Genomic DNA, 25,207 nt, shown 5'->3' on the forward strand with positions numbered 1-25,207 from the left:
ATGTTTTTATCCCCATTTTTAAAATATGCAAAATAAGGCCTTGTGTCCAAGGCTTAGGGAACCCGTGCTTCACTGACAAAATGAGGAGTTTGTGTATATGAGGGATGAGGATATACCTTCCCATTTTGAGAATTTCAACTTGGTAGCCTTAAATATCCCTGGCTTTCCCATTAGAAAGTTTCTTAACCTCGAACTCCATGTCCTCCAAATAAAATATATATTCCTCTATAAGAGTTTTATGATGTTTCCCATGGTGTCCATAGAATCATAAATATTCTTAAGATAGACATCCCATTCCTTTAAGGGGATCGAGTTATATTCTTTTGTTTTATGGACAAGAATATTTCTCCAAAACATTGTAGGCTTTACATTAGAGAGGTGAAGAAAACGCTCTAGCCTCTTATTTATATAGTACCTTTTCTTCCTTTTCATAAGAAGTTTGTACACACTTATTTTTTCAATATTTACAATTTTCTTAGGAGCATCTATAGTCACTTTCTTGGCATATCTACAATCCTTATCATACCAAGGTTTGGAAGTTCTATTATTCTTCTTATATGATATCTCTGTAGACAATTTGTTAATGGTAGTGGAGACGGTAGTAGTAAAATTGTGGTAGATGTGACCAATGTTATCATTATACGTTAAGAGGCCTAAATCCATAGTTAAATATTTTAGGAAGAGATCCAATTTACTTTTGTCAAAGTGAATGTGACTTCGGCTCCCACCATTCATTTGCATGTGACTAGTATGCATATCAAGTTCTAGGGTCGAGGATATAATTTTTTTGGTCAAAATCAAGCTTCTGGTCATCTAGGAGGTCTAAATTAACAATACTCTTTAGAACTTGGGTATCATATATCGCATAGTCCACAATACTACTACCAAGCCTGATGAGCACTAGTATTGTAGCAAGAATGTTGCAACTCCTGGGACTACCAACTTTCCTTTATCAACCCAGGGTTTGTACAAACTTGGAGGTGACAGTGTTGTATAAATAAGTAGATGCGATGGGTCCACTCCTTGTCACTGTTGAGCTGGAAATAGACCACTATGGTTTCTCAAACCAACCTTCTATTGATTTACAAGGAGTTTGATTACCAATGAAGAAAAGGGAATTTTGCACTAATTGGGAGAATTGAAATATTGTCTACTGCAGTAAGGAAAGACTGAAATCAATGCTTTAAACACACCACTCATCTAACTAATTGCTAAGAGATCTTGCTTTAGAATAATTATAAGCTAACAGGTGTGTAATCCTATCTATCCTAGGCATTCAATCTGAAATAACCAAACATTCTATTGTTGTGCATATGAATGAACACAATAAATATTTTTTCCTTTTTGTCCTTTTTTGTGAAAATGTGGATGCTAAATCTTCTTGGTGATGTGGAAGGTGGGTTAGAGATGGTGATGGAAGGCTAGATGGCTTGGGAGGAAAGTAGGGGTCTTCTCCTATCTTCCTAGATGCTTTTTCCACAAATCAGCCTCAAAACAGGCCACTATAGGTTGTCCTACAAGATGTCCTATTTCTTCCTACAAGATTTCCTAATTCTCCTATAGGATCCAGCTGAGAGAAATATGGGTGATTTGGAAGGTGGTATAGGGCTGAGGGAAGGTGAATCATGGAAGAAACAAGGCAAGGGTGCGGCTAGGACTTCCTCAGAGCTCAAACCAAAGTTTGTAAGATGGTTGGATTTGCTCAACAAACCTATAAAGTTGTTCTTATGGAATGATGAATTGGTTGAGGGACTTGGTGGATGTTTGTGATCATGGATGGATGAGGGTAGGCTGGGGTGCTGGCATGAGATCTTCCTGCACTATTGAAACTCCTGCAATACATACATTACTGGCATTTATCCATGAATCATATCAAACAAGGAAGATTTCTATTCAACTTAAGAAAACAAAATTTCATTATTTATTTTCCTCATTAATGCATGGAAATACTTGCATAATATTGTGAAACACCATGAGATCTAATACAAAGTTGAAGATATTAGAAATTATGGTTGAAACCTATTCTTGAAAACCGAAAATATGTTGGCCTAAGTAGCAGAAAACCCTAAATTCCATAAGAAATCAGAATTCTTCCTTTTTGGGCTTGAATACGAGTTTTTTCTCAAACCATGGTCCCTGAAGGGAGGAGTGAAGCAAAATCAACCTACTATCAACCTTTTTGGTATTCCTTTATCTCTCTAAAGCTACTGCTAAAGCAATGCACAAATGGAACCAAACTAATCAAATTCACCACTACTTGCAATGAAACAATGCTAAAATCAATTCAACACTTAATCTATGAAATAACCTAAACATACAAGTACAGGAAGAGGAGCCTTTGCTACAAGGGTTGGGCCCTAACCCAAGAGCTTCAGCCCTCTAAGTCAACTCATTGCTAGATCAAGAAACTGCTCATTCTCATTATCATGTCAGAAAAATTACATAACAATGTTTTCCCACAAAGCTTGAATTCGAAAATGCTTAGTGCTCTTCCATAAAAAAACTGAATCCTAATGAGGCTCTAGGCCTCCTTATTTATACAACTGAAGTCTCCAACAAATTCCTTAAATCTAGGGACGCTTGGCTCCCAAACTCAATATGAACTAGCTCTTAACTATCACTGGCTCGGCTGCCCATGATCTCCATGACTCGGCTACTTGCAACTCCGAGCTAGTGTGATTTGATTGAAGAATATTCAAATGAGTGAGGATTTAATGAGGAGGATATATATATCCTATAATCTATCGTCCTTGTCTCATTCAAGTTCTTCCCTTAATTAGCCAAAATTTCCATGATTTTCTCTAAAAAACCTGTAATCAATGCACATTAGACCACTAGACATATGTCTTACTTTTACTCATCTCATTAAGCAAAATATAATTAAAACATGTAAGGAATTATGAGAAGAGTTGATTTTAATAAGCTTGGAGGTGTATTAAGGTCCATATAGTTACCCAATGATGAGGCTCATCAAAGCCCATGAATACAATTTCTCTAGACAAAGGTAGGCCACTTATTAATCCCGTTACAAATAATCAAGTCTTTGGATCTATAAATCTTGATTAGCTTGGTACCAAATAGGTTGTTGGTTATGTCTTCATAATTTATTTTGATTTTATTATCTAAGCCACAATCCTCATCAAGCCATATGAGGATAGGGTTAGAGTTATTACTTAATAGAGTAGCTTAGTTAGTAGTGGCTCTAGCATTGAAGTTCCCAAGTCAAAGGATGTTTCCTTCATTCATTATATTATGGGTATGATGTTCTAAGGTAATGAAGGGGTAGTTCTTATCCATGTTGTTTTTCTTAAAGAATGTATATTTGATAGGATCAAAATAGAAAATTGTGAGAAAAATATTATTGGTGTTAGAGTCAGAAATTTCAATCCAAATGTATTGATTGAGGGAGTCAATCTTATGAAGCTGAATGCATGGAGAAATAATATTTCCTATATAACAAGCTATATTGCCAAAGCCTCTACGAGAGGATTTCCTATTCCAGGTATACCAAGGAATGAATCCATCTATGTGCGGGACCCTAGATTCATCATGCTTCCATGTTTCAACAAAGAAAATAAGATCAATAGCACTTGGGATCCAACTTAACATGGGACATTTATGCCATGGAAAACCATGACAGTTCTAGAAGAGGATCCAAAATGTTCCTAATTCTTATTTACCACTTTTATTTTGGACTCTATCTAATGATTTCCCATCATATTTATAATGATTGCTCATTTTCCTTCCGTTCTTGCCTCTTTTACCTTTTAGACCTCTTTCCTTAGTTAAACTTGATCTTTTGGAATCATATCTTCATTTATAAAGATTCCTGACCCTTTTAGACTTGGATATTTACTAACTATATCTTATGTGTGATTGTTGCAGGTTACCTTAACACAAATTAGTCTGTGTTTATGCTCAATAACTTTTCCCACCCTTTTTACTATTTCTAATTTGTCCTTGTCATTTTTTTCTTTTATACCAATAATTATAAGGTTCACAGCTCTTTTGTGGTGCTCGCAGTCTAGTTTAATTAATGTGTTCAATTTCTCTTTTATGGTTTTTATATCTACTTTACTCATGTTGCTACTTAGGATTGAATTATGATTTAGTTTTTCTTTTAATTCTCTAATCTCATCTCTTAGGGCACAATTTTATTAAACCATTGATTTTTTTTTGTGTTCTATTTCTTTGCATCTGAGCTTTCATTCCTTGGATTTAAGTCTTGAATTCAATCATTATAACTTCTAATGATTTGTAGTTATTGTTAAGCATCGTAGATAATTTGAATTTATGCTCTGTAACCATTGTAGATAATTCTTATTTATGTTGTGTTTGGATTTCTTCTCTTCATTTTTCTAAAGATTCTAAGTAGACATAGAGGCTCTGTGGGGTAATTTTTCTTGGCCTCCCTCTGCTAGAGGTAGAATTAGAAATATGGGGAAAATTACTCATAATTTTAACCAATACAATTTAGCAAGGAAAAGAGAGAGTAGGTAAAAGAACCGATGCACTTGGAATGTCTATGGAAACCTGTGAATTTGCACCAAGATATTATGTTGTGGAGCGACTCACAACTAGATATATATTATCACCTCACCGCAGATCTGAATTCAAATAATTTCATTGTCGAACCATATATTATCGCCTCATCGTAGAGCCATGTTCCAATATTATCATCATCTATCCTCCTGTGGTTGGAGTGATATCGTATATATGATCCACAACTGAGAATTAAACCTCACCGCAGAAAAAACCATAGTCCAATTATCACCAAAGATCCATATTTGAATGAACTGCAAGAGTATCTGTGCCAAAGAGATAGAGACGCAGAGATCAAACAAATTAATTTATAATGTGTTCCGCAGAGGTATTTAAGAACCATATATATATATATATATATATATGTCTCTTCATATAAATGAAGAGACCGAATATTACAAATGTTGGATCAAATATAAATGTCGCATATATATATATAAAGTGTCGCAGAGACAAAACATTACAAATGTCAGATGAAGTACAAATGCTGCAGAGATAGTATAGATCTATGAACCACTATGGATATTATGTCTTATATAGACCAATCCAGATCAAATACAAATTCCGCAAAGGGAAGCCAATATATGAGTCCTAGGTTTATCAATGCGTATACAATCCCGATAGAGAGATCAATGTATCAATGACAACACAAGTCACAGATCAATGAAGAGACTATTTGAAAGTTAGTGGAGAGAGACCAATATACGAGTCGTAGGTGTATCAATATACATATACATATGAGTTAGTTTTAATTAAAACAAGGATATGTCCTTCCATAATTGTACATTTAAAAATAATAAAATAATATTTATATTAACAAATTAAAAAACAACAACAAAAAATATTAAATTTAATTCTTTCCATGTTTAACATAGACTTGGAATGTGGTTTGAAAAATATATATTAATGACCAAAAAAATATTTCAATTTCACCCATAAATGAGATATTGGAATGTTTATATTAGGGGTGTCTGCGGCTGCGGTGGCGGTGTCTGCGAAGGAGATTAGAATTTTTTTTATTACAGGTAGCGGCTTCGGTCTGTCTGCGGCTTCGGTGTCTGCGGCTGCTTCGGTGTCTGCGGCTTCGAAGCGGCGTTATGTAAGGTTTCCGCGTCTTCAAGTTTCTGCGGCGGTTATGTAAGGTTTGTCTACCTAGCATATCTCCCGGTAGATCTATCTCCGGGTAGATCTCGTCTGCGGATCTATCTCCCGATCTATCTCCCGGTAGATCTCGTCTGCGGTTCTACCGATCATTCTCGTCTGCGGAGGGTTGTCTACCTAGCAGGTCCAGAGGGATTATGCCCTGCAGGCCCTTTGGCAGCTATGGATCAATAGGGCGCTTTTAAGCAATCGAGGTCTCGCAGGTCTAGTATTGAAAATTCCATTGAAAATTCCCTTGGAATACGTTTGCAGATCTCTTCTGGTTCAGATCTCGCAGGCCTACTCCGGGCGGCACCATTAACAGCGCGCAAGTGAACAGCGTGGTGGGTGGCTCTCTCCTTTCACTTCAGGTCTCGCAGGTCTCGCAGATCTAAATAATCAGTTATAATCTCGCAGGTCTCGCAGGTCTAGTCTCTTCAGATCTGCGGTTTGGCTTTCGATTTGGTGCAGATCTGCGTAAAATATGGCTCCGAGTTTCGCAAAAATAACTGGTGGCTCATCCGCCTCTGGAGGGCAATCTCCTGCCCATATCGTGAGTGAAGCCCCAGCTCCCACTATCCAAGTGGTCCAGGACTCACTCGATGAAGCTTTGAAGTTCTCCGAAAGTGCCCTCATTTGCCGGTTCAATGGTTTTTGGCCGCGGCTGGCAGCACTCCACAATTGGATCTCGGAGGTATGGAAGCCTATTATTTCTGATGAAATTAATATCTACCCCTGTGCTAGAGGTTTCTTTATAGTAGATTTTGAAAATCCTGAAAGCAGACAATGTATTCTAGATTCCGGCCCTTGGTTTTGGGAAAAATCAGGCCTATTCATGAAGCCATGGAACCCATCATTCGATCCCTCTACAGCAGTGATAACCTCAACACCAGTTTGGGTGAGATTGCCAAGCCTACCCTTGCATCTCTGGAATCTGTCCTCGCTAAAAGCCATCGGAAATGCAATTGGGAAATTTTACTGCAGGTGCCCAGAAACAGAGGAATATGCCAGAACCACCTATGCACGCATCTGTGTGGAAATGGATTTCAGCGTCGGATTCCCAGCTGAAATAAACCTAACAAGTAAAGACTATGTGTGGAACCAGAAGCTTGATTATGAAAGTGTCCTCTTCAGATGTCGATCGTGCTTTGAGACGGGGCATCTAGCCAAAAATTGCCCAAAAGCCTCTGAGAAAAATTTTGCTAGAAAAAACCTCCACAGATCTACATGGTGGGAAGGAGCACAAAAAGAACACTACACTGTCATCAAAGAAGAATATTCTAGAGAAAACTCTGAGTCACAAGAAATCAAGGAAGAAGGAAACAACTCTCAAAGCAAGCAAGGAGAAAGCCCGCCCCAACAAATCAACAGTGATGAGGATTTGAATACCAAAGCAGATCTCCTAAACCAAACTTCTCCGACTATAGATCGCGAAGCTATGACACCAATGTCCCAAGAACCAGAAGAGATGAAGGAGATGCAAGACAAAGGAAGTTGGAAGACCGTAGAGAAAAGAAAGAAAGCTACAACACCAATCTCGCCAAGAAAGACGAGGAGCCAGACAAGTAAAAATTAAGAAAATTGTAGGTCCAATAGACCAATTTGGTCTCAGTGGACGTTAACCACCATCATCATCATCATCATCATCATTAAGTAACATAATTTTATATCAATTTTATATAAAAATTTAAAGTAATTGAAGGTAAAACAAATCTTATATTTTCACCTTTTAATATGAACAAAAATATGTATAATTATTTTACTTTTCAAAAATATTTTAATGTGGATCTTAAATAAAATATTTTAATATTTATGTTAACTAATATATTTCAAGATTAATTTTATATATTTATATAGCCACAGAAAGTAGGAAATTTTTTTTTTTTTTTTATGTTGATCATAGATAAGATACCTTGACCCATGAACAAGTACTATGGGTGTGTAATAAATTCCATAAGGAGGAGTTGCGAGAGTCCTAGTTTTAGAGTTGCGATAGTCATCTCATTCAATTGTTTCAATGATCTCTAAGGACGGGGTGCCCCCCCCCTCCACCCTTGCCCGACTCCTCTATCGATGTCGCTTTCGAATCTATGGTGGCATCCCTTCCCAAACACATGTATCCGAAAATTGTTTCGTCCAAGTTCGTTAAGTGCAATGATGAGGTTAAGAATGTTTCCTTGCCGGATGGAGCGTGTTAAAATTCCCTTGCTTATGCTGGGAGATATTTGATAGGTAAATTCACGGGTATGTGGCCTTCTCCAAGGTCAATGGAAGTGTGAATAGGGAAAACTTGGAAGCCTATGATGAAGGGCGAGATTTCTCTCTCGACAGTATGCAATGGGTTCTTCATTATTTATTCGAATTAAAAGAGGACAAAGATGTAGTATTTCGAAATGGGCCATACTTATTAGGCTCCAGAGGAATATATTTGAACAAATGGACCCTAGACTTTAATCCAGAAGAGGACATTCCTACTGCTATTCTAGCATGGGTTAAACTTTTGCGCCTTCCAATCTCATGTTGGAGTGATGATTATCTCTAGGTTATTGGTAATGGGGTTGGGAAATTCTTGGACAAGTTTGAACCCAAAGGCTCCCACTTTTCCTGTGCCAAAATATGTGTGGAAGTAGATTTGGAGAAGGGTCTGTCAGTCAAAATCAATCTAAATCTATGAGAATGGAAGCATAGACAAGTTATGTACTATGAATAATTTCCATTCAAATGCATACACTGCCATGATTACGACCATTTTTCCAGAGACTACACCAAAGCTAGGAAAGATAAAATTATGGAAGCTTCAACAACTCAGGAGGAGCAATGATAGAAGCCAAAAAGAGCTCTTAAAAAAAATGAATGATGCCAAAGTCTCAAGGTCATGTGGCTAACAACACTTCTCCTTCCTCCTCGAACCCCTTCAAAGTATTAAGTGATGATGAAATGGAAATGGAAACTCCCCTCCAAAAAATTGAAAGGACAAGCATGGAGGAGGTTCAGGTAATTGAAGAAAGTGAAATAGTAGTGAAGATTAATGCAAAGGAAGATGGGGGTGAATCCACCCCTTTGAATAATATTCTATCCCCTAACATCTCAAGCTTTATCCCTAGCAGTCTCCTCAAGGATTCAGAAAGAGTTGTCACCCATAATATGTCTCAAAATTTATCTTGGGCTAACGGAGGTAGCAGTTAGGAAATTGACCCCTCGATGAGAAAAGGAAGGCCAAACAAGAGGGAACAGTGAGAAAGAGAAGCATAACTAAAAAAAAAACTTGGGAACTAATCCGTTATTTCAGAAAATTTCAAAGGGAAACAGATAAACAAAGAAGGAAAGGATGGTGGACTCTCCCCATCCATTCATAAGTAAGGAAATTAATATCCTAGAACATAAGGGGGTAGGGAACCCTGCTAAAATCCTAGAAGTAAGAGACATAATCAAACAAGAATCTCCTTTGGTGGTGTTTATTCAAGAGAGAAAACTAGAAGAAGCAAAGGTTCTACAAGCAGTTGGAAATTTATGGAAATATTGCTCTGGGTCAGTCCAGTCTTCAAGGGGAGCCTCAGGAGGACTTCACATATTTTGGTCAAACAAGAATTCAACCTTGGTTGAAGAAATAAAGATGCAATCCTGGGTTATGGCTCTCCTAGAGGAAAGAGATTCAGGGGGAAGAATCCCCTTCATAAATATTTATGGTCCATTTCTATACAGTGAAAACATTGAATTCTGGGATCCATTAGAAGCTATAAATGAGAGAAACCACCACTTTAACAGTATAATGGGAGGGGAATTCAACATAGTATTAAATATGATAGAGAAAAGAGGAGGGACTTCGAATAGGGATTCATTCAAAGATGGAATGGAGGAAAAAATAGAGCGATGGTATTTGACTGATATCAAGCCTAAGGATGGGAAATATACATGGTCAAATAGATGGTCTAGGTATCACTTTATTGTTGCTCACCTAGATCGCTTTCTATTACATAACATCTAGCTCCTCAAAGGCTTGGACTTCTCCTCGACTATTGAAGCTTGGAGAGACTCATACCATTGACCCATCATAATCACAATGGAAAAGAATGAAAATCTTGGATAGTTTCCTTCAAATTTAATGCAGACTGGTAGCAATCTAAAGAGGTTAGGGAACTGGTGAGGCAGACCTCGTTCTGCCAAGTCTAGGGCTGCCCCAGTTATGTTTGGAAAACTAATCTTATGAATGTCAAAAGAGAGTTGAGGAAGTGGTTGAAAGAGAATTACCAACCCACAGGGAAAAAAAAGAGAGACGAAGTTCAAGAACTAGAAGAGCACTATAAGATGATGGAGGAAACACAAATAGAAGAAAAACACATCCAAAAGGAAAAGGACATTTCCACACAGATATTTAACCTAAGCAGGGAAAAAGAAAATATGTGGACACTTAAATCTTGCAATCTTTGGTTGAAAATCGGGGACTCCAACACTTCCTTCTTCCACAATCAGGCGATGGCTCGAGAGAATAGGAACAAAATAAGGGAGATAAAGCCCAATGGAAGGCAGAAAGTTGGCAGCTTTATAGAAATAAAAATGGAGGCCTATAATTTTTTCAAATCTCTCCTCCATAAAGACAACATTCCTCTAAACAATTCCTTTGATTTTATTTAGGAAATGCCACAAGGCATCCCCCATTCAAGCAATCATGCTCTTTCAAGTGAAATAATGGAAGAAGAAGTCTGAAGTGTGATATGGACCTCGGAACCTGAGAAGGTGCTAGGCCCAAATGTCTTCTCTATTTTCATTTTTAGAATATTATGGAACACCATAAAAAAGGATCTTATTGTAGTGTTAAACCATAACAGGGTTAAAAAGAAGCTTGGGGGAAGAACCGATTCATCCTTCCTGGCCCTGATTCCAAAAGAGGTTAACCCCACCTACTTTTCAAGATTCTGACCTATTTCGTTGTGCAAGTTTTCCCATAAAATCTTGATGAAAATCATCGCCAAGAGGATTAAGCCTTTGCTTCCTTCCCTTATCTCTGAGAATCAAGATGGATTCATGCAACATCAAAATATTCTAGATAACATCATTCTAGTTTAGGAGGAAATGTATTCTAGCAAAGAGACGGGAGAAGCTTCAATCGTTAGCAAATTGGATATGGAAAATGCGTTCGATCAGGTAAATCACTCCTTTCTTTTTCTTGTTATGGAAAATTTAGGCTTTATTAATGAACTCATTTTATGGATTAACACTTGTATTGGCTCCCCCTAGATTGATCCCTTGATAAATGGCCAACCAACCGCCTTCTTTGCTACCTTTAGAGGCCTTCAGCAAGGTTTTCCTCTATCACCTCTTCTTTGTATTATCATGGTTGAAGCCTTGATTCATATGCAAGAGTTGAAGTGGTTGAATGGTTCTCTCCCTAGTCTAAGTATTGCAAGGAATGTTTGGGAAATAAATTACTCTTAGTTTGTTGACCACATGCTCTTGCTTAGAGGGGCCTCCCTAGTGATTGCCTCAAGATTCAAAAAGATTCTGGATTGGTATCTTCACCTATATGGGGGATTGATAAAAAAAATTGAAATGTCAATTGATTGGTTAGAATTGTTTAGTGGTTATGGCGAAGGAAATTTCTCGCTTGATGGGCTTCCATGTGGATGTTCATAAGACCTCCTTCACCTATCTTGGGATTCCCATCTCCTTTAAGTTGGCAGCTGGGGAAGATTGGGAGATTGTTCTTTAGAAATAAGGAAAAGAGGTAATTCCTGGGGAGTAAGATGGATCAACTTGGCCAGGAGAGTTATCCTCATAAAATTTGTTCTCTCCTCTCTCCCGACGTACCGGGAGCTGGTATTTTAGCACCAATATACATAAACCAATAAATAAGCAGACTAATTTGGAAGTTTTTATGGAAAGGGGGCAAGAGTGATGATCACAAATTCCATCTTGTCAACTGGAATTTGGTAAAACATCCAAAGAGCTTGGGTGGATTAGCAATCAAGGATCTAGAACTTATGAATCTGTCCCTAGGGGGGAAATTGGTTTGGATACTTCTCTCAGAATCTAACGGGTGGTGGAAAAAGGCCTTTACAAGAAATGATTTCCATAAAATTTACTTATCAAACCAGAAGGAGAATTATGGGAATGTAAAGGTTCAAAAATTTGGTGACTGTGTAAAGATTCATGATTTCTCATTCTAAATCATCTTGGTTGGTAGCCATGGAATGGGAAACACATCCACCTTTGGAAAGATCGCTCTCACCTGTTTGACTTCGTTCCAAAATTCTCATTTTGGATGGAAGAGCATGATTTTTCTTGTCTAACAGATATTTCTTGTTGGGATGATCAAGTTCTGTGGTGTAGATGGTTGGCTCTGGACCTGCCCACTCACCTATTGAAGCATTTTCAATCCATGATTAATAGTCTAAAAGGGTTTTCTCCTATCATAACAAGACAATTAGATAGTTGTGCTTGGCTGGGTGGAAAATCCAAAAAATATTCAATCAAAGATGGTTACACTCTCTTAATGAAGAATCCTTCCTCCCCTCCTCCATCCAAAATTTGGGGGAAGATTTGGAATGGAGATGGACTCCCTAAGATTAGAATATTCTGTTGGGAAATGGTTCACGATAAAATCCTTACAGTAGAAAACTTAAGGAAAAAGAACATTTATGGTCCCTCCTAATGTGTGTTATTTGGTAAAGCAGAGGAAACTATTAAACATATTTTTTGTCAATGCCCCTTTGTTGTGGATACCTGGAAATTTTCATTAGTGCCCCTTGTTCCTGCCCTCCCCATAGCTAAGGATTGGAATGAAATGTTTATTCAGTGGAAGCACAAATTTCCCTGCCCCCCAAACTCTCTTTTAAGGCAATGCTGGATGAAAATTCCCAAATACCTATGTTGTTCAATTTGTCTCTTCCAAAATCAAGCAATCTTTCATGATAAGTGTTATAATACAGAAATCGCAGCAATTAAAGGAATGATGCTTCTCTTCGAGGTTATATCTTCCTGGGGATTTGAAGTTTCAGATATGAAAGATTTATCTATCAATGAAAAAGAGTGTCTTAGAATCTCCTCTTCCAACTTCCAAGCCCCATTATCAAACTCTCATGTTGTCCCTTCCTTCTGTATCAGACTGAAAGGGGAGGATTTTGTAGAATGGCACAGAATTATCAGTAAGGTCCAACTGTATTTTCATGAAGCTTTGAAAGGTAACCTTGAGGAGGCTGGAGAAGGAGGGTTGATAGTAAACCTCAAAGAAAAAATGGAATTAAAGTTTGCATGGGGACTAGGAAATGCCACGAACAACTAAGCATAAGCTCTTTCTCTTTGGCAGGGTTTGAATATCAACATCTCTAAGGATATCAGGAACTTGATAATCATTGGTGATTCTATGACAGTAATCCAAAAATTCCTGAGCCTCGCTAAGAATGAAATCCTCCTCGAATATGAATCCTCCCCAATCATTATAAAGATAAATTATCTTTTAAAAAAGTTTGAAAATGTTAAAATGTTCCATGTGTTGCGAGCCAACAACCATGTGTCAGATGTGCAAGACAATGCCAGGGTGGCTTTAGAGAAAGCATCCTTACGAATTAACCACTCTGTTGGAATGTGTCACATCCCTTAATATGATGTAAATATATCAGACCGGTGTAGTACAACTAGGGTAGGGGTCTGCAACACATCAATCCAACAATTATTAAAGTTAGCATCCCGATGGCCTTCTCCAGTGCGTTGGGAGCAGGGGTGGTCAGTAGGAAGTTATGGAACAAGTGTGATAGTCAAAGTTCGAAGGCCATGATCCATGACATGTGGGCATTTTTTCCTCATTTCTCTACCTATAAATTTATTACAGTTCCATTATTGGGTTGGGCAGGTACCATCGCAATTTGCTCTAGGCTTGTTTCAGTGGTGGAGGAGATGGAGGGTAGCTGGTACTCCATGATGCATAATTGATCCTCATTAATGAAATAAAGGATGGGAATGAATGTCAGGATGAACCAGGTTATTATTTATAATAGCTAGTTGTGGATGGTGAATCATAGGATCTTGTCAATTTAGGGAAGAATCACCAAGAAAATGACATCTGCTAGCAATGGAAGCGGTGACGAAGCTAGGTCGGATCACAATGGGAATTTAGAGGACATGGTTGATAGCTCCTGCAAGCATGTGATAAAGGAAATTGTAAAAGAAATTAATGAGAATATGGTGGTTCTGTATGCCCGATTGTCGGGTCCTGGTAAACACATGGAATTACTACAGAAACTATGGAAAGTTTATGTACATATGTGATGAGCCTAGGTCACAAGGTGGAAAACATCGAAGTCAAAGTCAAGGCAACCATAGTTGGGGTGTTGAAAGAAGTCTTTGGTTTTGGGGATGACTCTATCCCTCAAGCTAAATGTGTTGCGGGGGCTACAATTCGGGACCTGGAACTTGGGGTTGGCGGCATAGAAGAAGTGGTAATGATTATGGATGAGGCCTTGGGAGAAACCGAACCTGGTAGGAACAAGCAGCAATTTCCTTTCTAAGTTATATATATGTTTTGTCAGTCAATATAGTATGGTGGAGTATTTTGTAAGGTTTATAGTATAAGCTATGATCAAAGCTCATATGTAAATAATGTTGGTACTAATAGGGTCCTTCTTAAGGTTGAAATGATGAACATTTATGAGAGTTTTTTCGCCAAGATTGTATGGTACTTGGCCTGTTTCCAATTTATCTAATGAAAAAGATACCCTTTTTATTTATAAAAAAAAACTATCGTGACCCAAGGGCATCTAAGATGTCAAAATCAGTTGAGGATTGCACTTAGCCTCGGCCACAGTAGACCTTAACATGACTAGATTTTTTCCCATGGAGTTTTGAACTGGTGACCTGTAAATCATGGAGCGACTTAAGAGTACACCCCATCAGTGTCTATTCTACAACTCTTCGGATTTTCAACGTTTACTTTGAATATAATATTTTTATGTAATTGAAAATAAAAAATTTCATTTACTTATAAAATGAGAGGAATAAGGAATACATTCAATTTTTAAGATGGAGTTCAACAATGTGGATTAGAAATAAAGTATTTCAATGTCAATTTTGGATATTATATAAAGAATTTGAAGATAAAAATTTCTTATGATTAAAACATTTTATTAGTGGGTTGTTCAAAATGAAAGAGATGTGTAATTCTTTTCAACTTGGAGTTGACACAAGGTGTGTGTTATATACCAACCTAGATCCATCTTAACTCTGGATCTGCTAAGCCTCAAGAGGTATCAAATATATTTTCACTTTAAAAGAGGTTTGTATCTCAAAAGATTTAATCCCTCTCGGCCCTTGGTAGATCGAGAGTTAAGATGAATCTATATTGGTTTTAAGAATAATATAATTTATAGCTTTTATTTCATGTCTCAAATATACTTATTACTGTTTTTTGGCTAAATATTATTTTTATAAATAAATATAAATTTTAATATTTTAATAGTAATTTATGTTGGTAATCTTGGAAAGAAAATATAATAAATAAATAATTATTATTATTATTATAATTATTAATTTTTAATTGTTGGAATTTAAACTTGTAAAGTAAAAAAATAATTATTATCTTAGATTGAATATGGCATAGTTTAACTAATAGATAAAATGACTTTATGGTTGGAATCTAACAATACAATTTCTAGCAAGATTGTGTTTTCTTATTGTTTAAAATACACTTTTGAATGCATAAATAGATCTTGCACCCTGAAAAACACCTGACGCACTTGAAACAACTTAAAAATAAGTTTTTTTAAATTTTGTACTGGGTTTTGAATAAAATTGACCAAAAAAATGTTTCGAATAAAACCATTTTACTTATTAATTAGGCTAGTAGAACTTAATGCATTATCTTGATAATAAAGTGTCATAACTTTAATGGGCCTCCCCTATATAGATTTTTGCATATATATATATATATATATATATATATATATATATATATATATATATATATATATATATATATATATATATTATTTTAATGGATCACACACATAATTTGTAAATAAATTTATTACTATGTAAATTTTTGATGGTCAAATTTAACTACCCTACATTAATATTAGTTATTTTTTATTAATCTTATTTTATTTTAAAATGTTATTAAAATTTGAATTTCTATTAAATTAAATATTATATATAAATATCCCTTGAGGCTATAACTTACTGAAGCATTCATTTTTAATTGCTAGATTTGATTGCGTTAAAGCAATTTTTGAGAAAAGTGTTATCGCCCATGGTTTGGTAATAGGTGATTGTTTTGTACTTTACATTTATTTAATATATTAGTTTTCTCCTATGGTTTTGTACTTTATAATTATCCAATTTATTATTTTTTCTTTGTTAATTTTTATTTTATAAATTAAGATGGTTGCGATAAATAATTGTTAGGCAAAATTGTTTGACATTCATTTACAGTTGACATTTTATATTTATATATGTTTTAACTTGACATACGATGCCAATTTTGTTTTTTTTTCTCTCTCTCTCTCTCTCTCTCTCTCTCTATATATATATATATATATATTTTCCCAACATTTAAAACACAAAATTTATTACATTACACCTACACATCTACCCTATAAGGGGTTGTAGAGCGTCTCTAGGTGCAATAAAAATGTTGGCAAACTTTCTTACATTACACTTACATGTCTCCCCTGTACCGGTTTGTAGAGCGACTCTCAGTGCAATAAAGATTCACCATAGACCCACCTTATATATATATATATATATATATATATATATCAATCTTCAAGAGGGGTCAAATCACTTAAGATGCAAACATTTTTAATTCGTTCACTATAAAATAGCTTTGCATTTCTTTAGATTTGATCCCTTTCGATGTTTGATTTAAAAAACTTGATCTTTATTGGTGCTTGATACATCCATGTTTAGGATGAATCACTATGAAACATATAATATTACATTAAAAAACGAACAGAGATTCATCTTAACCCCCTATCAATAACCAAGAGGCATCAAATGTCTCAAAGTGGAAACCTCTTTTAGAGTTCAAAACATCCAAACCTCTTTTCGAGTGAAAAAATTGAAAAAACATTGCATATGTTGGAAATATTGAGAGGGGGTGAATCAATATTTCACTTCAATTAGTTAATTTTAACTTCACAGATCATTGATTATCATTAGAATTGGATTAAAAACATAAGTTAGCATTATGTAACAACACCATTCAATAATGTGATGAGTCCCAATATTACAAAAAGAATGTTGCAACTCCAAGGGATACCAACTTTAATTCATCAATCCATAGTTCACACAAACTTAAGAGGTGTCAATACTATATGCACAACTTGAAAAATTGTGCTTAAGTTGTTCTGAAGCAGTGAATTGAATTTAGATTTTTAGAGACCACTTTGAAAAATACAAAAAGGAAAATTTCTTAGCTTATCTTTTCATGAAAAGAGATGTCTTAAGCATAACGTGTTCTACTACATGAAAGAAACACTAATCTATTTGCATGAAAGGAAATGCTAGAAAAGAGATCCTAATTTATCTTGCAGAAGGTAAATACTAGGAAAGTAACCCTAAGCTAGTTTCATGAAAGTAACTATGATCTATTTTGTAGGAAAAAAATATGTGCTGTTGAAAACAAGGTAAATTCTATTCTACTTGCAAAAACAAATGAATTTTAAAAGTTCTCAAGGTAAACTACTTTCATTCTATTTAACACATAACCAAAACAATATACCCTAGTTGCAGGATTGAAGCTACAATGATGAAAACAAGGTATCTAGAGGGTATCTAATCTTCTCAAGTTTGTCTTCAAGGCTTAGAGGACATTTTAGAGTGATGAGAAGCAAAAAGTAAACTTTAGAGGCAATTTTGGACGCGTTATGAAGAATTCAGTGTACTTCTACAAGATTGCTTCAGGATGACCTATTTTTCTACATGAAAGAATCCAAGATAAATCCTATGGTTCTAAGCAAAATTTGAAGGTGAGGAAAAGTGGCAGGGAGATATGGAGGGGTGTAAGAGACCCTACCAAGCCTAGATATACTCAGTAGACTAACTTGTGCAAGCGAAAAACAAGACTAACATCTTATATAACTCAGTGAAGCAATTTCTAGCACGCAAACAGTTTGTAGAAATGGGTAGAAATGGAAGGTGGGGTGTTGAAGGAGGTTATGCTCATGCATAGAAAATGATTCTATTCTAACCTATGAATCATTAGATCCTATATCCATACGAACTACATGTTCAACTAATCAATACAAGGTGATTAAATGACTACCAAAACACAAACTGCAGAAAACAAAATATCAATGAAAGGATGAGTTGAATTTTGGAACATAATCTACTTATTGCATAAAGGAAATACTATTTTCTGTGCTTATACACACAGGGTACACAACCAAGCTTCAAAATAGAGCTCACTTATTAACCTACACTCACAATGCTTTTCCTACAAACCATATTTGCAGAACATCGTAGCTAGAATAAGTGCATGCAAAAGAAATGCATAAAGAAATATAATGAGTAAGGGGCTTGAGTACTTGGGTTGGGCCCTAACCCAAGGAGACTCAACTCCCTTGAAGCAAACTCATATTGGAAACAAAATGATGCTTTTCATTAATCTCAAAATTGTTCAAACATGTAACATGACAATGGAAATAACAAGCAGAAGTCTCCTTCTCTAATAGTCACTATCTTGCCTCTATAATTTGAATCCCTATTGAGTTGTTAGGCTCTCTTATTTATAAAAACTTGAGTTAGGGGAAACCTCCTCAGAGATATGGTTTCTTCCTTCCAAAACTCCTACAAAATTTTATCTAGTAACTACTCATGAGCCAGTTGAGTTGTTGATGGGATTATGCAAGGAACATGCCTCCTAGATCTTCTCCTACTAGTCTCCAATGTGTACTACACAATAAATCCTCTTTTTCCTTCACATTAAATGCATTAGGCTACAATATATAACAAATATCTCCTACCCTTCCTAATAACACACTGTAACTTGAAAAAAATATTATCAAATGTGGAAGGAGAGGTTCAAATGTGCCACAAGATGGTCAGATGGCCCTTTAATTGTACCTATTTGGGAGGCCCATCATACCCCCTACTGAAAGTGTTTCTCATCCTTTGAGAAAATTAGTCACGTATTTGTACTTCATTCATGGCCTTGGTGGCCTCCCTGACATCCCAATCTATCTTAGAAGGAATTCCTTCTTCAGGATGGAAACCTGCATTATTTTCATTCTCAGCCCATTCTCTTTATTCTTCTACCTGGTCCCTATTCTCCTGCAATCCCTATAGTAAAGGAGGACTGAACATGATTCAAATCCAATTGATTCCCAATATTTGGACTATCCTTTCATACATTGGTGTTTTATCCAAATAGTTCCTTAGCCATTCTAGTGAGTGATATTCCTTCATTCTAAAGTTGTGTGGTGGGGTATGCCACCTTCTTTGACAGACTTGTAGGCTCTCATTTCCTAATAATCTGAAGGTATCTTCAAAAAGTGATATTGCATGTTATTGTTTCTTTGTATAGGCCAGTGTCAACTCGGGATCTCCAACTATGAGCCTATGGTTACTAGTGATGAGATGAGTGCCTCTTAACTCTTCCCTGATCCACAGGGGTTCACCCACCTCTTTAGGCATGACTCTTTTGACCTCTTGAGATATATCCTCTTCATGGGTGAGCCAGGAGGCTAAGGCCATCCATTCACACCTCTCGTCCATGAGTTGGGTTCCCAAATTTTCACATCGGTTAGTATTAAATTGTGCATGTAAAACTCAGACATTTTAGTTGTATCTTCAATGTTTCTCTTATGATATAACTAAATGGATTTTATATAGTCTTAGAAAGGGAGAGAGACATGTTGGGCCAATGTCTCAATCTTTAATTGGCACCATTGGTCTTTGAGGACTAATGAGTAGGTTTGTGATGGATGCCTATAGTGTATGAATTCCATGCATAGGCTAGCGATGGTGGCAATTTGTTCCTCCTCCTCCTGTACTTTTGCCTTTAGCATTTTGTTTTCATTCTATAGGTGGTACCTTACATTGGCTTCTATGAGTCTAAGGTTAGTTATTTTTTCTCCCATATTTTTCATTTTCTCCTCCCTAATACCCACATCTTCAATTCCTTTTGATTTTTCACTTTGCATCCACCTATGGGTTCTACCCCTCACATTTTCTAGTTCAAATAAAAGTTGGACTGAAAAATGAGTAGGGACTATCTTCCCTACCTCAATCCAGGAATAATAGAAGCTGAGGTTTTGTTTGGGATTTGGCTCCTGTAAGTTGGGATTTATTTCTTGTAGCCCCATAATCCATTCCTATAGATGTTTTGTCTTTTATTTTTTCTACACAACACCTTCCTGTATCACTTATGTTTCTTCTTGTAGCACTGTAAACCCTTCCTATAACTTTTTTGTGCCTCCTTGTAGTTCTGTAGATCCTTCCTGTAGATTTAAAAGCCCTCCTATAGCTCTATAGATCATTCTTGTACCTTTATAGGCCCCTCCTATAGCTCTAAGATATTTCCTATAGCTTGATGGTCTATTTATGGATCTTGGTCCCCTTGGTACTTAGCCTCTTTTGTGGGTTTTGGGGTTGTTTTCCCTTGATTTTTATGGAGGTTCTCTCCTCTGATTGCTTCTTGTGTCTTTCCAATTCTTTCCCCTGATGGTTGGTTGACTCTTCAATAGTAATGGGGATTGGAGAAGCTAGCTGAGGCTTCCCTTTCCTTATCTTTTTTCTTTTTCTTCTCTTGAAGTACATGGGAGCTTGCCTTATCCTCCTTCCCTTTGGTTTAGTTAGGGTACTTAATGTTGCCAAGGTGGAAACAACTTCCTCCTCTATGTTTCCCTTTTAATTGTTTTCTTTCTACTCCCTTTTCCTTCTCTTTTACAGCCTGGATGATGTTCCAGTGGCCTCTTGAGTCCTATATTCTTATATTTGTGTCACAAAAGGCTTGACTGGGTCTTATTTATGCATTGTTATTCTTGTTAAGCTAGCTTAAATTGTGCCTCTACCTTTTCATCTTTCTCCTCCACTTCTTTTTCTAGTTTTCCTTTCTATTCTTCTACTCCTTCTTCACCTTATAATTCTTCTTCCTTAGATCCTCCCTTTATTTTTTCTCCTTCAAGTTCCAGTTGAGATTGCGTTTGGGTTTTTAGGAAGGCCTCCTTGCCCATATCCACAAAGTCAGCCCAAGTCACATGGTTTTGGAGAACTTCTAGAGAATCCATTATTATTTATTTTATGAGTCAATGGTGTGCCGTGTAATGATGCTTCACTCTTTTCACCTTCTGGCTCATTTCCTTGATTGATTGGAAGAGAAAGTGATGGATTCTTAAACTTTCTTGGATAGGAAAACTCATTTGAAATCTAAGTTGATAGAGCATCTTGAACTGGTATGCATAAACAATGATAAATCTTCCTTCACATTATATATACTTCAAGACATGATACCCTACGTCATCCCATGGATAGGTTAAAATTCCCCTTTTGACTCGATTCTCGTCCTCAATGGGTTGTTCATCTGGAAGGAAGAAGTTATTCTTTCTTGTGATGGCCCTAGTCCTTTCTTCTTTTCTCCACCTCACTCCTAGGAGAAGTGTGGTGACTCTACTCATGACTTCCTCATTCAAGTGAATAATGAGGCCATTTAATATGGTGATGGCATCATGCTCTCCTTATGGTTGGAGGTTCAAAGAAAATTATTGAGTGAACTCACCATTGAACCCCTGAATCTTTCAAAGAACCCCAACCATTGACGACTGGAAAAAAGGTCTCTGACATCAAGGTGTTGATGAATTCTAGAGGGATCTCTGGGCTCCATACGATTGAATCCACCACCCATAGTCTCAATATAGTTTTTTCCAAAGTAGGAAAGGTAATTTCCCTCTCTGATGCTATAGGTTTCTAGAAACTTCTATGCAACTGGGGTTGTTGAGGGAAGAATAAAGTGAACAATTTTTTAATAATTCCTAGGAGAGGGAAGAATTCATAATGCAACTCAAAAAAATTTCATGTCCTCCTCTTATCATGCTCACTTCAAGAACATCCACACTTCACTCTTCTTCCTACCCTAAATTATAATAGAAACAACTAAAGGATATTCCTTTGAAAATTCGAAAGGTTTTGTAGGCTTCTTTACATCAAAAGGTGACAAGGAGAGTTTGTGCTTACCCCTTTCGGGATGCTTCTATTCAAATATTAAGGTTTGAATGGTAATAATTCTTAGAATTAGGCTTCTTGTAGCTCCCTGGAACTTTCCTGAAGCACCCTGGAACATTCATGTAGCATCTCCTGTAGCAGTAGTCTACAGGTCTTGTAGCATTCCTATAGCATTCCGTGAAAGCAATGGTTTGGGTAGATCGTTATTCAATGGTAGTGATGTGCCTACCTTAGCTTTAAAATACAATTTTATGCAAAATAAGGCTCAGGGACCCAACTTATGTGGTTGGTGGTCAAGTGGATGGGCTCAACACATTGTGTGAACTCCCCCCCACCACCTTCACATATCAAACCATGTGAAGAGTAGGAATGTTGGCCCACCTTGGAGTCATCATATTTTCTCATGCCTTTTCCTTTGCACATACTATTGATGTAGGAGATTCTTGTAGTTCACTACCAAAGGCAGTCAAGACTACTAAACCAAACTTATCCCATAAAACCTCTTATGTTATGCACTGATAATAATTTTTAAGATAACATGAATTCATGAGGAAGGCTTAGGGATGTGCATACCTGAGCCTTGCATGGTTGTGCTCTTGTAGGTGGTGATGTAGCTGACAATTTGACTAGTTAGAGCTTGCATGAGGCTATTGGAGCGTTGATGTGGTTGTTGAAATTCCCTCTAAGATGCAACTGATCAGATTCTACTATTTTAATGATCAAGGGTCCTGTAGTATCCTATAGGGAATCCCTAGTTTCTCAATTTTGTTGTTGGTGTCTCCTGAAGCTTTGTGCTATTCAAAATTTCCAGTCTAATTCTTCAAGTTTGATCCTATAGGGTTTATTTGGGATTCCGTAGGACTATGTGTCTTCCTCTAGCAACCTCATAGACCCCTCAAGATCATAATTTTCTTTGAGTGTTACTTCCAAAAATATTGATAATTAATGGGGAGGCTATAGATGGTGGATAAAGAGTCTCCCTGTGATGGAAATGGTGGAGAAGAGGTGAATGATCAATTTTTTTATAAATGGTGAGTGAAATAATGGTGGAAAAAGTAAAATATGATGGAGTGGATGGATGTTAGGACTCTCATGGGCTCCCTCCATTTTCCTCTAGTGAAAAAACTTCTAATTTCTCCCTCTTTACATGCTTATCAACTTCCTATAGAAATACAGGGACATTCCTGTAGCATTTCAAGATACTAACAAAATGAATGATAGGGATTAGGTAATGATATTGACAGCTCAAAAAGGGATAAAAATGGGTGGAATGGACACAGACGGATGATTGAAAGTGCTTGAAGGTGAATTTTGATGTTTCTTTTCTTTTAATGTTTTAAACTTCTTTGAATGTTGTTGGAATGATGTTGCACCTGCAATACTGTTAGAATAGATAATGCAAAGGTTCCCTTTCACTTTCCCTTTTTTCTTGTTTTTCTTGTTTTTCTCTTCTTCTTTTTTCTTGAGACCTACAGGTTACCTCAAAGGAGTTTCTCACTTGAGGATATTTTATTTTATTTTCTCTTTTTTTTCCAAACTTTGGGAATGCCTCACGGAGGTTTTCATCCCAAGATCTTGCCTCAGGTGCCTCACGAAGGTTTTCACCTGGGATTTTTTATTCTTTTGTGTGTGTGTGTGTGTGTGTGTTTTATATTTTCTTTCTTCTCTTTTCATCAGGGGTTGAATGGATTGGGATATTTTATGCTCTCAATCACATTCACCTCTCTGCTTAATGAAATGGTAAATTTAGCCTTTAATAGGGGCCTCTTGTAAAAATTAAAGCTATAACCATTAACTAGAAGTGGTATCTTTTCCTCATCAAATATTTGGATCTAAACATAGCCATTGTCATGGAATTTCTCCACCAGGTAAGGACCCATTCATATGGTCATAAGTTTCCCTTGAATTCCTTGAATCTAGAGGGCCCAATCACCCTCCTGAAAGGTTATTTCCTTGATGTTCTTGTCATGCCAAAACTTTCTTTGTAATTGAACCACTTCTGCATGTATAAGATCCTATGGCCTGAGTTGGTCAAGGGCATTCTGTTGTTGTAGCCTCTCTTCCTAAGGTCTTATGATGTCTAGAGCGAGTTGTGCTACCATTCTCAAGATGTTATATTCAAATTCAATGGATAACAATGCTTTCTTACCTTAAACCAACTCAACGTGGGTGAATCTAGTCGTGTTCTTCCATGTAGTATTATAGGCCCAAGTGGCCTCCACAAGCGTGCTTGCTTAATCCTTCTCGTCGCTGCTAAAAACCTTAGTCAATATGCCTTCCAATGCTGTATTGGTCACTTCCACTTTCTCATCTGCTTGAGGGTGATATGGGGTGTAATTTATATACCTAATGATGGTTCTTCATTATCCCCTCTATCAAGTTTGAAGTGAATTGAGTTCCTTGATCAGTGACTAGTTCCCTTGGGAAACCAAATTTGTAAAAAATGTTCCCCCTTAAGAAATTTTCCAATTTTTCTTTTGTTGTCTCTTTGATTGCCTATACTTCAGCTCACTTGGTTAGATAATTTTTTCATACAATAATATTCCTCTTTTATCTAGATGGGGGTCAATATGCCCAATGAAATCCATGCCTCACTTCTTAAATGGCTAAAGAGTCACTTGCGGTTGTGGTAGCATCTCATCCCTTTTTTTGGGTTTCCCCACCCTCTGGAACTCATCACATTGAGCAGTGTACCTCCTAGAATCTTGGTGTAGGGTAGGTCAATAGTAACCTACCTGAAAGTTGTCCTCATGGCAGAAAAATCCCTCCCATAAGGTTTATTATGGTGTGCACAGAGGATATAAAATACTTCATATTCCCTTAAACATCTAGTCAAAATATGATCCAACCCCAATTTGAAAAGGTTTCCCCCAATCCAAGTGTAAGGGGCACTCTTCTTGAAATTTTTCTATTTTCCTTGGAAGACAAATTAGGGGGGAATTGTTAAGCAACCAAGAAGTTTGCTATGTCATAAAATCAAGGTGACAAAAATGATATGACGAAGAGATTCTCATCTAAGAGTTGATCATGTATCATCTTTTCATTTTCCACAGACAAGGTTAGTCTAGACAAGAAATTTGCAACAACATTTTCTTTCCCTAGATTGTCAACAATGGTTAGATACAACTATTGTAATAGCAATAACCATTTAATAATCATGGCATTGACATCAGGTTTGTTCATAAAATACTTAATGGCTACATGATCAGTGTGCACAAAAACTTGGTACCCTGTAATGTAATGTCAAAATTTATTCAAGGAAGGTATAAGAGACAAGAGCACATTTTCAATGACTATATAATTAAGTTCAACCTTTGAAAAAATCTTGCTAATGAAATAGAGAGCATAAGTAAACTTACTTTCCAAATGTCCCAAG

This window comes from Pinus tabuliformis, chromosome 4_2 (assembly GCF_031772625.1).
Source record: "Pinus tabuliformis cultivar Carrire ecotype Pingquan chromosome 4_2, CPIR1, whole genome shotgun sequence".
NCBI classification, from domain to species: Eukaryota; Viridiplantae; Streptophyta; class Pinopsida; order Pinales; family Pinaceae; genus Pinus; species Pinus tabuliformis.